Source organism: Equus caballus, chromosome 8 (genome assembly GCF_041296265.1).
Source record: "Equus caballus isolate H_3958 breed thoroughbred chromosome 8, TB-T2T, whole genome shotgun sequence".
Lineage (NCBI taxonomy): Eukaryota > Metazoa > Chordata > Mammalia > Perissodactyla > Equidae > Equus > Equus caballus.
In genome coordinates this window covers 39,473,133-39,488,483 of record NC_091691.1, presented here as the reverse complement: position 1 = coordinate 39,488,483, position 15,351 = coordinate 39,473,133, and the positions used below count along the sequence as shown (strand labels likewise).

The 15,351-nt window shown below is 48.5% G+C and overlaps 1 protein-coding gene across 1 annotated transcript in view; it reads left to right on the top strand.

Annotated features, from left to right (window-relative positions):
* L3MBTL4 (L3MBTL histone methyl-lysine binding protein 4) overlaps positions 1-15,351 on the top strand; it is a 306,581-nt gene that overhangs the window by 241,000 nt on the left and 50,230 nt on the right.

The window sequence follows — 15,351 nt, the reverse complement described above, 5'->3', positions numbered from 1 at the left end:
TCACTCCTGTTTAGCATGTCCACTTGCAGCTAAGCGGAAATGCGCGTTTCTGATTGCGTGTCCACACTCCTGGGGTTTGCTGGCAGTCCGTGGGGGCTCGAGTGAGGGAGGGCAGTGGAGAAGTGTTAAGATGAATGTAAATTCATTAAGAGCACAAAATTGTATTCTACTTTTGGTAAGTAAGCCCGTTTTAGAGTGCCCGCCCACTCTCTCTGCCCCTTTCATTCCTCTTCTTGCTTCATTCTTACTTCATACCACCTCTTCTCTCCCTCAGGGAGGTCAAGAAAGATTGAAGGAAGGGAGCAATGTGGGGCCTCTCAGACCCTTCCCCATCCTGAGCCTTAAAAGCACTGACACAGCCACTCAGCTAGGGCCCTCTTGCCGCGGGGTCACCTGGAGCCTGACATTGGGCTTGTTGGCCTCAGCAAAGGCCTTGTAACCAGGCACTTCCAGCTTTCCCACGGCTGGGCAGAGACACCGGCTTGCTCTTTCATCGGGGAGTGACCTACTCCCTGGCCCAGAAGGAAAAGTAGGAAACACACACAAAAAGGGTAATTCTTAACCCTTACATCGTGGGATCCCATACAAGTGATTTAATTCCCTTAACAATCGTGGGACACTAACTTGAAAAAACGAAGCTCTGGGAAGTCAGATATCTAGAAGAAGTTTGCATGTGCATGCACAAGAGAGTCCAAATTTGGACCAGATCTGTTGCCCACGTCTGTGGTACTCTCCACTGCACCAGTGCAAGCCATGACAGCCAGACACACACTGAGGCGGCTCCCGGGAGGGGCGGGCTCGCCCTGGCACAGAACTGTTGGTTTTGCTTAGCAGAATTTAACAGTGCCTATTTTGGAATCCTTGCTTAAGGGTACATTTTAAAATTTAGGAGAGGAAAAAAAAGACTTAGCAGCCATCAGAGGCCAGGAAAGGAAATGAACCTTCCTCTGGAGCTCCCAGGGAGCGTTCATTAAAGGCGGCCTCATCTTATGATGCTGCGTGGAACGCTGACACGTAAACCTCGTAGAAGTAAGAAAACGGCATTCAGTTCACAGAAAGAGCAGGGAGGTGAAAGTCAGGTGCTGGGTTTGGGCCCCACCTCTGCCATTTGCTAGCTTGCTGACTGCTGACAAATTACTAGGCAGCCTGCGTATCAGGAACCATGGTACCTCACAAGACCGTGTGGGGCTCAAATGCCGTCGTACATGAGCTGCACTTCTAAGCCTATGAAAGACCTTGCAGGTGGAAGGGCTTCGCGTTCCTGTGTAGTCGCTGGTCCATAATCTGAGTGGAGCAGATCACAGGCACGCATCTCTCTCTCGGCCTCTCTCATCACCCTCTTATTTTATTCTCTGGTGAACCAGCTGTTCCACCAGTGCAATTTTTGTGAATTGGTTGCTCTCTTTGCCCAGTTACTCTTAGTTGCAGACCTAAACCAAGACTACATTAGGGCACTCGTTGGTTGCTGGCTCGTCCTAGAAACACAGATTTCAGAGTCACTCCTACACGATGTCCCTCTCTGGCCCTCGGCAGCACCCATCCCCTGGACTCCAACCACAAATCTGTCCGTTGGAGCAGCCTGTCTCCTTGTGTACGACCGTAGTGCCCACCCATTTACTCCATAATCCACACTCTCTATTCTGTGTCCTCTACCTGAGTCTCGTGTGCTTTAAGCTCTACCCCATAGATGTCACACTTCAACATCTAACTCCTACCTCCTGGATAGGCAAATAACTCCTTCAGCATGTTGCTTTCCTAAACCCACCTCTCCAGACCACTTTTTGCCTGTGTGATGGCAACATTGTTTATAACTTAAATACCCATCAGTTCCTTAACAAAGGCTGCATAATGTAGTGGTCAAGAGCACAGACCAGGAAGCCAGACAGCCTAATTGTGAATCCTAACTCTGCCACTTTCCAGAAGATTTCTTAGGCAAATTTCATTCCGTCTCTGTGCCTCATTTTCCTCACTTAAAAATGCTTTAAACAGTGCCGGGCACGTCGTAAGTCCTGCATGAATGTGGGCCCGTAGGGTGGGATCAGCTTGGGGAGGCAAAGGGAAGAGGACTGGGTTGTAATAACTGGGACAAGAAGGAGCAGAGCATTTCACTCACTATTTAATAGTGTGTTCTTTGCCTACGATGTTATCTTCCCTCCAGGGCTGCTACAGGTCAGCCTTCACTAAGATCTGGCCTCTGGCTTCCCACTGATTCCTCTGATATGATCTCTGACATCATTGCCTTTGGTTCGATCCCTTAGGTCCTTCCTTTCCCGCTTGTTTCTCCTTTGTGTCTTCACTCATTGGCCTAGCTCTCTCATTTGAACTTTGAGTAGGTAAGAGCTTTCTACTTACATTTCAGACCAGTTTATAAATAGGCTGCGTAGTTTCAGCCAGCGAGGAACAGCTGTCATTACGTTGTTCCTCCTTCGGTAGTGCTGTTATCTGGAGCTCCCAGAGAGGAGGAGTTGACAACCATGTGTCCTGGTCATCAAGGAGCACAGTTTGAGGTCCAGGCAGCAGTGTTCCTCTTCCTTACCTAGAATCCACCAACACAATTTTGACCAATAATTTACACCTATACCTTTTTTTCCCCCTGAGAAAAATTTTCCTAAAGACACCTAAATCATTATCCGTAATTCAGCAAAGCCAAAGTCCAAAAATAACTCAGAAAAAAAGCTGATTCAATCTGAATGCAAATTATTTCAGCATATCAACTAATTTTCTCATCAAGAAAGAAATAGAAACATAACCAGCAGTAGCTCCCTTTGACAGAATAATATAAATTAAGATGAGGGGGAGGGGACTAGCAGAAGTCTCCCTTTCTGTTCAAAATCTGAAATGGAATTGCCACTGAAATGTTTTGAAAGGCTTTTTTCCCAAATATTTAGTTATATTAAGGGTTTCCCGCATAGTTCCAGTTGCATGATTGTGTGTCACATTTTCTTTGGAGTTATATTCATCCATCATCTTCTTCAATTTTGAATAACAGTAGAAACCTCTGAAAAGAGGAAGCCATGAAAATGACTGAGGAGAAACCATTTTTAGGTGGCATATGAAAGTTGTGACTTTGTTGTTGTAAAAGTCGTAAATAGTTGAGGCAGGGAATATTCGAAAGTAAGGAGCAGCTCAATCATAGGATTCACCAGTGCCGTCCTACTTCAGAAATGCAGCCACGATTATTAACCTTGCACCCCCCAAGAATTACACTGGTGTGTCCTAATGAATTCACATGGCCTTCAAAAAGAGTTTCAGATGGTCTGCTATTCCCAGGTTAGAAGACAGTTTGACACAGGGCAGCCTCGCCGTGTAACTGAGGGACATCCAGTGCGAGGATGTCAGCTCTCAAGAGGACTGGAAATGAGGGGCAGGTTTTGGGAAGCACGAGGGGTCCTCTGGCCTCAGAAACTTGCTGCTTCTCATTTACTTCAGGCACCTTTTCCATCACTGCCATTGTATTCCGCACCGTTCAATCTTGTCCTCAGCGTTTTCTCTTTCAAATGGTTTATTAGACGCTCTGCAGAATGTTTCTAAATATTGCCCATGACAACAAACAGGAATTCAAGAGTGTGGTGACAGCTCACCTGAGGCAGCCTTCTTCAAACACCGGCTTTATTACAAGTCTCTTCTTTTCCAAAGCTGTGTTTTTAAATCCTCACCCACCCACACCAACACCTGAATATTAGCAGCTTGCCTGTTGCGGTTGACAATCCGGAACAGTTTCAAGTGTCGGTGATCCCGCCTGACTTCTCTGCTTCCTCAACAGTGATCCTTGATCTTGTGACTGAACAAGCCTTAAGCATCCAATCCTTAAAACATAACCTCATTTCAGTGCCACCACTCCCACAATATCTTCAAGTAGAAAGCAGCCTTTTAGAGGAAATTACGTTCCGAATGCAGTTATTTTCCGCAGAGGCGGAGCCGTGCTTTGTCCACGCGCGCCACTGGTTGAGAAAGAGCCTCCCTGCACCGTTAGAAGGAAGGCACCCGCTTCTGTTGGAATGAAGGCGTCAGTTCATGACGGTATGAACAACTGGAGGCCCCAGAGCAAAGTCCCACCAGCTGTTCCTATTACCACACGTGGACAGAAGCACAGGACCCAAGGAAATTGCCATCTTTCTGCTGAGACGTCAGCCTTCAGCCCGTTTCCTCAAGTTGAGTCCCTTGGTTGTTCCTAGAATTTCTGATATGATGACCTTGAAGTAGTGACTTAGAAATTACCTAGAAATAGTTAGTAGTTACATTTACTATTACTCATAAAAATATAATTTTCAGATTTTACATCTTTTGATATATTCGTGTAAATAGGAAACAATAATCAATTAATTAATTCCAGGACAACTCATACCATCCCTTATCCCACCACACTCCTACCCCGTAGGCATGCATGAGGTAAATGTCACAGCTTTGACCCAATCTGTTGCACTTTTGAAAAGTGAGAATGAGCCTGTCGTTTTTGCAAAGTATTGTGAATGTGTAAAATCAGCACCTGAATCAAGAGTACACCCTGAGTACGATAGGATCATAAAGTAATTCCTGAGCTTGCATTTTTCCTGGTTGGTTTTTAAAACTGCAGAGAGGTGTTTTCCCATCTGTATTTTCTACAAGCATGCAGATGGGCTGTGTGCTGGGCGTTTCCCATGACGTGTGCTAGATGCTGCCGCGCAGGCTTCTGGATGGTTCTGTTGCGGCCCTCTGGTTCCATGCTTCCACAAGGAATTCTAACGGAAGGATGTGAATTTCCGGTGACGGAGACCCTGCTTCAGACCAGTTAAGTGTTCTTGGCTTCTGTGCTAACAGGCCGGCAAGAAGCGACCTCTGACCATGTCTGCAGCTTGGCAGACCCAGGAAATCAGTTCTGCGCAGTGCGGAGAGCCCACCCGGCTAAATGAGGAGAATAAATTGCTCAGGGCAGGCCATCAAGGGGCATGTCGGAAAAGTGTGCAAAGGGCAGGGTGGCGGGAGCAGGCCCACGTGGTGGGAGAGCGGGCAGCCTGCGTGGGAAGAGGGCCGCTCAGGTGGGAGTTGACGTCTCCATCGCCTGGGCTCTTGATTTTCAAAGGAAGCTTGAAGTGCAGAGGCTAGCAGCTGATCCGACTCCTTCACTGCCTCTTTGTTTCGTAATTTAATTTTACCTTGTGCCAGGTACTTGTTCCAGCCATTGAAACATTTGGAATTTTTTCCTTTCCCTTTGTTCCAAAACAAACACACACACACACACACACACACACACACAACCTGAGAATAGTAAAAGCTTTCGTTTTCTGGAATGTTAACAAGTTGGAAAAGCTCCTATATGTTATCTGTGCCTGTTGGCATCAAGTGATATTTGTTTTGGGAGAGAAAATAGATGACTTAGAATAGATTTTGTATAGCTTAGGACCGAGTTTCGGACAAAGCTTGAATCTTGTGAGGTGGATTGTGGAGTGATTGCATGTTTTATCTACCTCTAGAACAAGTCAATTTTCTTAAATGTTGGTATAATTGAGTGTTCCTTTTTATAATTCTAATAATTGTTAGAGAAAAAGCTGAAGTCTACAGAATACTAAAATTACTCATTTTTTTCTTATAACAAGAAACAACATTATTTTCTGTTTTGCCTGTATTTCTTCCAGTCTTCACAGCCCGCTGTGCTGTCTGTGAGGGCCGGGCCCGGGAGCCCAAGGACACCGAGGGCAGGTGTGCCCGTGCTCCAGTTCAGGAGAGCACAGGTCTGGTCTGTGTGGATGGGGGAAACCCAGCATGCCGGTGGGAGGGGCTCCCCAGAAAATCAACTGGTTGGGAAACGTGGCATGGGCCCGGCCCCGGGACGGGCTCCACCAAACAGTAGCTGTGGGGGACTTCTGCCTCTGGGCCCTGTCTTTCTGGGTGTGTGCGAGGTAATGAGGTCAAGGGCCGCGCCAGCAGCAGCCTCTCCTGGGTGCACCACTGCGTCTTGCTTCTCTGAGAGCAGGGAAAACATTACAAATATGTATAACTCCTACTAAAAGAAAGTATCCTGTAAGATGTTTTCTCACTGAATTTGCCCAAAAGTGATATGCTAAAAGAAGTCCACAACTAATGTATTTATCTGTTTTCAACAAAAGGTCACAAGTAAAATATGTGATAAACACCTAAGAGAGGGTGCTGGGTTTTCATTCCTGAGGGGCAGCCAGGCTTCCTTAGGTCCCCCCTTTCCCAGAGCGGGACCCACATGGACTTCAGGGCTGTCAGTGCTGGAAGAGTTTCCTCTGGGCCACTTGCAGATGGGGCCGGCTCGTCCGCAGGGCTGTGCAGGCAGCCTGGCTCCTCCGACATCTAGGCCAGCCACCCAGCCCGCAGAGTGCCCCAGGCCACAGGCTCATTTCCCTGACTCTGTCTCTGAGACATCAGCACCTCCATGAGGGGAGCCCGGGCCCTGCCTCGGAGCGAGTGTCTGTGCCAAGCTCCTTGCCAAGGAAGGCGGCAGCTTGGCATGCCAGCGACGAGAAGGGACCAGCCACAGCGCTGCGTCCCCTGGGCGGGGCCCCTCACTGGCTCCCTGGGGACTGCTGCCTTTTACCTCCTGCAAGGCTCAGCCCCGGATCCTTGCCCTTACCATAGCTCCAAGTGCCTCTTTGATCAGACCTACGTGGGTCCCGGATAGAATCCCTGGAAGCATGTTTATTTTGAGATAAATCTGACAATACTTCCGAAGATCTGTCTGGAGACAGATCAGTCTTAGTATTGGAGCCTAGAGGCTTTCCTTATCAAAGAATAGGCAACTTTTTTTCTGCGCAAGATCAGGCCACGCACCCCACCCCCCCACCCCCTACGAGGGTCACTTCTGGCTCTAACCCTTTAGACAGAAATGTAAAGGCGGTAATGGAAAGAACCCACTCTTGAAGGACTGGAGGAAAGGAACGCCCCCAAGGCTCTGGGCTCAGCACCCCGGCCGCGCCTTTGCCTGCTGAGTCACCGGTGCCGGGCTGTTCCTGTCTCTCGGAGCACTGCATTCTCTGTGAAGCAGGGCTAGCAGCAGCCCTCGAGAAGTCATTGGAGTAATAAAATCAACAGTAGGAGACACTTGGCACATATGTGTCCCCTCGGTTCCCAGCTAGCTCCGAGTCCAGCCTGGTGCTGACAGAAACTCTGAAGCCCACGGGGGTGCTGCAGCCCTGTGTTCATTCCATTGGACGCCGTTCTTGTCATTGTGACTGAGCGATCCTGCCTGGCGGGCACAGTGCCCGGCCCTGCGCTGGCCCTTTCTCACAGCGAGCCTGGGAAACCCTGGCGTGCGCGGGACCCTGGCGTTTCTCTGATAGGCTGAGCACACAGACTCCTTGCTCACACAGTCTGTCCTGTGTGGGAGTGGGACAGGACAGAGGAAAGGGAGGTGCTCACCTGTGCACATACAGTGAGGAGTTTCAGGCTTTCCACCCTTCAGGAGGCATATATGTTCTTCTGCCCCCTTCCCGTGATTTAGACCTGCCCTGTTACTTGCCAACAAACAGCTATTGAGCACCTCCTGTGTACCAGGTGCTACGCCAGGTGGGAGTAGGGGTGTGACATATGGTGTCTACCCTCATGGAAGCTGGTTGTGTAAGATTTTAAGGTTTATAACTTGTATTGGTGCACTGTTCCTCTCAACTTCTGCATTATTGGAGCTGAGAACTGGCCCAACCAGTTGAGAGGCTGGCGTGGACCTGCTGGGGTTTTGCACTGGCTGCACTGTGCTGTCCCCCAGGAGTGGGTGCCCACACGCTGTCCTCAACTCAAAGGATTTTGCTTCCAAATCCATTTGCCTCGAGAATGTATTGCTCCTTTGCATCCAGTACCACCATCCACTTCTGGAATTCAAATACAATTAAACCATTTCTTCATGCACGGTAGTTTTCTTTTGCTTCATACTCACATGCGTATAAAGATGGTAGGGCCTTTCAATCTGGGCATGCCAACCCAGACATGGCTGGCTCTTCCTCCAAGTGCAGGTGCAGAGGCCAGGTAGCATGTTACCTGGTGGGGGCGCCCACTGTGAGCAGAGCGACTCTGGTTCTTGGTCAGGTTGGTGCTGGTGTTCATTCATGATCTTACTTTTATAAGTGAAGGAAAATAGTCTTGCAGAGGGTAAAGAAAGACATGCTGGTGATTGGGTTGTAGTATTCAACCAAAAGAAGTTAATTAAAGATGTCTCAAGCTGTGTGAAGCAGATATTAAACTAAAGGTCTCCTTTTAGCCATCAAAAAATATGCTGCACCGAAGTCTCTTATTGGATGACTAACATATCAAACGTTAATATGGATTTTTCTGCATTTTTGTTAAAATAAAACCAGGGGACATCTGCTTCTCGAGTACCAAATTGAGGCATTAGTTAGATTCCACATCGCAAACAATTCCCAGCCTTGCAGTAATTAGTATATTGGCAAACGAGCACCCACGGGTTGGAAGCTCACTGTCCCCCTGGCCCAGGCTGCGGAGCGTCTGCCCCTGCACTCTCCGCCACGTCAGGTGTTAGGCACCTGTACTGAGCGGTGCCGTGTGTCAGGCCTGCGCCACCCCATGGGATGAGAGGATGACTTGGAAATGACTGCCTTGAATTGATACTCCACTAACAGAGACTGAGAAGTAAACAGACAGTTTCCATGTAGGGTGGCAAATGGGGGAGGTCCTCTGGGAGCCGCCCTGAGGAGACAGGACTCACCGCCTCGTGGGCTGGAAGAGGGCTGTGGACAGTGACGGGGCCTAAGGGCCTCTGTGTCTGGGATCCCTGAGCCTCTGGGCCTGGGACTCTGAGGGATGGATTCCTGGGATTGGAGACCCCTTCAAAAGGGTGTTTGCTGAAATAGGATCAAAAGAAGGAACTAAAACCCCGTCCTCAGGAGTGAAAGCTAGAGGCTAGCCCCTTCAGGTGTAGGGGCTGAGTCCCACTCCAGGGAGTGTGTACTATTTGCCACTTCCCTGCTTGTTAAAGGACTTGTTCCGTCAGGATCCAGCTGCATTTGACAGTAAACCCCTTAGAACCCACTTCTGTGGAGGCAGGAGGGAAGAGAAGCCGGGAAGCTGCATCCCCGGGGCCAGTGGGCGGGGGGCGGAGGGAGAGGCGGGCTTGCGTTCCTGGGGTGGGCCGGGGAAGACACAGAAGCGCAGGGGGAGAAAAGGAGGACTCGGGTCTGACGGGGCGTTGGATACACCTTGGGGCGCGCTGAGTAAAAACTGTGAGGAGGTGCTCAGCCCCAGGGAAGACCAGCTGCGGGCTGCGGCTGCCGGATACTCCCTGCCCTCAAAGAGGCGACCTTGGGCCATGCAGGAGGGGCATCCAGGGGGAGGCGGGGAGGGGTGTACACGTCGTCCAGAGGGAAGGCGGGCCTGGAGTGGACAGGGACCTCACTGAGTGAGGGAGCGTGGCTGAAGGGGGCAGGCCCATACCAGAAAAGAGGCAATGAATTGTAAAGCCCAGAAGGTGGGAGCTCAAAGGAGGGGGCTTTGCCATGATAACTGAAGAGGGCTACTTGGAAAATGGCACTAGGCATCTAGACACTTGAGGGCTCTTGTTCCTGAATTCCTGCTCTCGTGGTGCCCAAGCCCTGCTGAGGAAACAGAAGCAGCTGGGTTGCCACCAACTCCTTTAGGATTTAGTGATTTGCGGGTGTGCAGTGACACTTAGAGAAAGCGACCATAAATCTGAATAGTTCCTAACGTAATTTTGAAAGTCATTCTGGCTTTTGCAGTAAACAGACAGTTCCTACTTTCCTGAACGTGCATTCATTCAGTTAGTCACTTATTCAACTCATCACACGTTTACGGAGCATCAACTGTGTGCCACACAAATATAGAAAGTTGCCTCCCAAGCTTGCTTGTGTTCCTCTTGTTTTGTTTTTCACTTTTGTTTTGAGGAATGTAGGAGGTAAAGAAATGGAAATGAAGAGCGACTGAGTAAGTCCAACCTCATCAAAACCAAGAGAGGGCGATACAGCGTACAAATGGCGATCCGATCGTGTTAAGTTCAAGACCTGGAAGGCGGTGGGAGGAAGACGACGTTACCACTCGCAGAGTCTGTTCTGAGCATCTCCTTGCTTCTCCTGCAGAATTCACCACTGGAACACAGCGCCTCGCAGGCCGACTTCTCAGCAAGTGCCGGCTCAACCGACGACGGTCAATCAGTGACACAGAGGACACAGCAGGCGAGAAAAATCACATCACGGGATACTGGGACCAATTGCCATTTTATTTTTTTCCTTCCTCCTTTTTGGAGGAGAGAACACAGTAGAACTGCTACCCCTTTCATTGAAGAGAAAGTTACTTGTGAAATGGGTCTCCATTTTCAGTGTAGGCCCAGCCATGCAGCCTCTGGTTACCAGTTATGACTCACTTACTTCAGTTTTGTTGTGTGAGCTTTGGTAAAGAAACAGCCATATTTTTGAAGAACATTTCCATAAAGGATTTTTTTCTCTTGTCGGGGTGGAGCAGGAGTGGAAAGGAGTGAGTGAGAGGGGTGGCGAAGACATCAGGGACCTCCTGTCAGGTTACCTTCAGGTGAATAGCATCCTTTAGTCTCTGAATACCTTTTTAAGGTCTGTGGAACCTGGAAGCAGATGGTGCCGTACACCACATCACGTGTCTGTTTGGTCATTTCACCTGAAAGGCAGCCCCTGTCACACACCCTCCACAGCTGGCCCCGTCTGGCCGTGGCCCTGGACTTGGGGAAGACGGCCTGTACCCAGCTGGGGTTTTCCCACGTTCAAGAGCAGATAGCACTTACCATTAGACTTAGACTTCTTCAGGAGTCAGGTGGATCCCAGCAAGGTATTGCCTCTGCGACAAAGGTAACGACAACGTTTTTGGAGGTGGAACTAATTATTTCCTCCTCTCTGAGCGCTGCTGAATGGACTCGCAGCCCTGTAGTCCAGGGCCTCCTGGGATCCTGGAGCTGGACACAGCTCAACATGCTGGCCTCAGAAACTGGAGAGCACCCCACATCTTGGAGCATGTGACCGAAATCATTAAACACTTCATTATTTTTTTAAAAGACATAAAACCAAAAAGAAATAGCCAACAAGAGAAAAATAGTAGCAAACCAATTGTTCCAAGCAAACTATTCTACAAATGGGAGCTCACTGAGGTGACAAGTATACGTGTATTGTCTGTTTCCTGGAAAGGTAAAGATATCTTAAGCGTAGGGCTGGCTTCTGTTGTTGTCACTCACACATTGGCGTTGGAGACAAAGGCAGGAGTGCATTTCATTTTCTGGTGCAAAAAGGCATCTTGATGCATTAAAATGTTAAGACCTCCAGTAGGAGGGCTTCTTTTGCAGACTGAATGTCCTTGGCTGACTTTCAGGGGAGCTGGGCAGAAAGCATGGCTGCAGGGAGGAGCGTAAGCGGGAAGCATGCCACGTCCCTCCGCTGTGTTAGGTGGATGCGGGAACCGGTGCTGGGCCCAGTGGATGAAGCATGTCAGTTACCCATTTAAGAAGAGCCTTTCTGACTTCTGCTAATGGTAGACATCCATTTCTAATCTAGAAGACTCTGTTTATTCAAAGTGCTCCAAGATAGAATAATCTGATCCTTTGATTTAATGAGAATGGTTTCTCAGGGCAGCCTACACTTTCATCACAGGCTCGTGATCTTTAATTTATCAACAACTATTTAGTGAGTATCTAATTGACATGAGCTGTGCTGGGCTTAGTAAAAAGTTAAAATCAGTGTGTTCGCATTTGATAAAAATGGATGCAAATTTCTACGTGGATATTTTCAAAAGTCTAATTTAATGAACAGAATATAAAATAATGCAAATCACCCCGCATTTTAAAAGTCTGTCAGGAGCCAAATAATTTCAAAGCTGGCAGGCCGAGCATGTTTCCACAGTGTTATGTGATTGCCGCACATCGGCACCAGTTTGCCTGGGCGACAGATGCCCCATACGGTGTTGGCAGCGTCCAGTGGATTCCAACTCTCCTTTCCTTCCTCTAGGACCCTGCACACGATTTTGGTGACCGCTGCCCTGACATTCCAAGACCGCGTGGAAGTGGAATTCTAACATGTTCCTGAAGATCCTGAGTTTCAGTTTGAATTTCATCTTTTGTAGGTTTTAGGTACATCTAGCCACACTGCCTTTGGAAATTTTCTATGTCCCAATGTTCACTAGGGTTAGAACTTAAAATCTTTATGTCTTCTAACTGTAATGTAATGTCTAACACGTGCTGAGCACTTCCTGTGTACTCAGAGCTGTTCTCATCCCAGCAGCTCAGTGAGGTATAAGCACTTTGATTACCCCATTTGAAAGATGAAAAACCTTGATACACAGGAATTAAGGATCTCCTGTGAGGACATTCAGCAACTATGTGGGACCAGGATTACAACCAGGCAACTGGTGCGGACCCTGCGTTTCCCCGACGCCCCCGTCCTCGGAGGCAAACCCGTCCTGGCCTCCTCTCTACTGGACCTGAAGATCCCAGTGCCAAAGCATCAGCTTGGGAAGAAATCAGACTTGGTAAATGGTACAAAGAAGGCAAAACCACCACCAGGAAACACTTTCTTTTGTTGCTATTGGAAACTTTGTCTTGCATCTTGTGAACTTTGAATAACGCAGCTTCCCTTGACAGGACGTCAGTCCTGACCTCCAGCAGCTTACACCCCGCTGTAGAGTAGCACCTCCCGTTTGATGAACAGTCTGCATGTGCTGGGGATGGCGCCAAGCCCTTACGCTTCTCCCAACCCCTCCCACCCGCTCTCCGTGGAGAGTACTGTCAACGCCAGTCACATCTTAGAGATGGCAGACTAGTTGTCCAAACTCCCTACTCAGGAACATCCTCCCTAACCTAACTCATGTCTTTTTGAGCAGAAAAGCTCCACTTTCAAGCTTTGTATCTCATGATGCAAAGTTGATAACAGTAAAAATGTTGGGCCGGCCCCATGGCCGAGTGGTTAAGTTCGCATGCTCCACTCCGGCGGCTTGGGGTTTTGCTGGTTCGGATCCTGGGTGTGGACATGGCACCGCTCGTCCTGTCATGCTGAGGCGGCATCCCACATGCTCAACTAGAAGGCCCACAGCTAAAATATGCAACTATGTATTGGGGGGATTTGGGGAGAAAAAGAAGAAGAAGTAAAAAAGAAGATTGGCAACAGTTGTCAGCTCAAGTGCCAATCTTTAAAGGAAAAAATGTGATTCGTGTTCAGCATGTAACTGGTGCTGGCAAGCATCACCCCAAAACCTGAGATTGCTGGTAGACAGACACAAGCCCCATACTCCCATGAACTTGACTCCGGGGGAGGGATCTGCGACCCAGCGAGGTTCAGACCCTTCCCCACTGCCCATGGCATGAAGAGCCTGTTCCCCATCAAGTCCTGTCCAACCTTCGGGAACTCTAGCTTCCCCCTCCCTCAGACAAGCAGTTTGATTTAACAGGGGCACAGTTAACTGTGCTCGGAAGCCATAGACAGCATTAGCCCACCAGGCTTCAAGGGTGCAGCACAAAGCTAGAGCTCCCCGCCTCTTGCTGTAACCTAAGGCCATCTTGCTGCTGGCACTGACTGAAGTCCCCTGTCTTCCAGAGCCCAGAACCATGACAAGCAGTAGACTGAGGAACCCCAGTGCTGGCAAGCCCCCCGTAGGTGCATTTCCAGAGTGGATGCCTCAGCACCCACAGCAATTTGCTTCCACAATTACAGTGCAGAAAACTTTCTTGCTTGAGAGCACAATGTTGTTGGGTTTTATTCCTATTTTTAATGCCTTCAGCTTTTATTTGTGAATCATAGGAATCCAAGGACCATTACTTGACATCTTTGTACTTCCAAAACATAAGACTCATTAATTGTTTTTCTTCAGAGTCGTATACATTTTGCAAATTATACATAATTGATTTACCCAAGGCATGGGTTTGAGATACATATGGGATTTTTTTTTTAAGTTCATGCTATATCAGCAAAACAACCGATGAATGCATGCAGTGATTATTTTCCAGAATAAAGCCCAGCTTCGGCTCAGGTCTTAATCCCTAAGAGTACACAGCTTTAACCCTTGGCTTCCAGGAACACCTTCGGTGCTTCCGCAGGGTTGTGTCTGCACACATGCCCTGTGTTGCTTCCACCCTGGGTTTCTAGGGCTTGTTTTCTTCATGCTCCTGGTCCAACCTGACAACTTCATTAAAGAACGTTCGCATTTGTAAACATACTTGCTTTTCAAAGGAGATGTGAAGTTACGCTTCGGAACGAGCACACATACTGTTGGCTGAACTATATGGAGAGAGAGAACCTATTTACATACTAAGAAGGTCCGTGTTGGACAGGGAGCATTTAGAGATAAATTTGCTGCTGCTTGCAACTAGAGCATAAGAATTTGGGAGAAGGCCACAATTTTGCTGTCTCTATCTGTGTAGACAGCAAGCATTGTTAAATGTGCAGGTGTCTGTGCCCAGCAGTCAGGGCAGTGACACATGGACTCCTTCATTGTTTAGAATGTGATTCCTGACGGGTATGTGACCGTGCGACGTGCAGGTCAGCCTCTTGTACCAAAAACTGTAATTAATTTGAGGTGGAAATATTTGCACAATAGCTTTTCAGACTCTGTTAGTAAAACACAAATCATCATCATAAACTTTAAATTACGTGGACACTGCTTACTTAACCTGCCATTTGCTTTAGGCTTCCAACATTCCCTTTTATGGCCTTTCTTATCAAAGTCTCTTGAAATATCAACAGCTTTATTTTGCTAACTTGTACAGAAAGAATCTTAAATGTCATTTTAAAGGCATCAATTGTTTCTGAAACCTCTATAATGTTTTTGCTCCTTATGCATTTGTACATTCAAAGGAAAATAATGATGGAGTTTAGATCCACGGCTCCCTCCAAACGCCAGGATGAGATGCAAGAGTGAAGCTACCCCCGCAGGTGGGAACTAGTTCAGAAAGGCTGAGGAGAAGCGGGAGGCAGAAGCGAGGTCACTCCTGGGGGAGAGCAGCCACTCTTGGGCAAGCCAGCAACCACTGCCCCTCACGTCATAGAACCACAGCCAGCCGGGTCAGAGCTTTTGCTCTCAAAAGACAGCGCCTGTTTCAGAGCGCATGCGCCAGGGCAATCCCATCACAGCAGCGGCTGCTTTGGCAAGTCCCGGCCAGGTCGTTGTGTCTTGCTGGGTGCTACAGCAGCAGCTGCCATGAGGTTCTCACGGGGCCCTGGGCTGCATCCCATGTTCAGCGCCCCCCAAGGGACCTATGAAACTGGATGTGGACCTGGGCTCCTCGCGTCTTTGGAGATATACAAAGCAGCTGCCTGGAAGAAATCGTTCATGGCGTATGTGCACATCCCAGATGGCTCAGTGTGCCAATCCACTTAATAGCCATTCTGCAAGGCTCTGTGCTTTCTCCAACTTCTGATTTAGGGAGAGAGAAGCCAGTGGTAG